Source organism: Penaeus monodon, chromosome 15 (genome assembly GCF_015228065.2).
Source record: "Penaeus monodon isolate SGIC_2016 chromosome 15, NSTDA_Pmon_1, whole genome shotgun sequence".
Classification (NCBI taxonomy): Eukaryota; Metazoa; Arthropoda; class Malacostraca; order Decapoda; family Penaeidae; genus Penaeus; species Penaeus monodon.
The window spans coordinates 23976349-23976557 of record NC_051400.1 but is presented as its reverse complement, the minus strand read 5'-3'; positions in this window follow the sequence as shown (position 1 = coordinate 23976557).

The following is a 209-nucleotide window of genomic DNA, read 5'->3' as shown; positions in this document are numbered from 1 at the left end:
ACTTAAATAAAATTTTCAGATATAAAGTATTTTATGATAAGATTTCTTGTTGAATTCAAGGCAGAGAATATCTTGTGTAAATGTCGTTTTAAGTTGCAGGTCAATAAACACAATGAATAATTTGAAAAAATCATTATCCCAAATACTTTGAAGAAGGCCGAAAAGATATTTAGAATAATTGTAGATATTTTATGAGGATTTAATGGAGT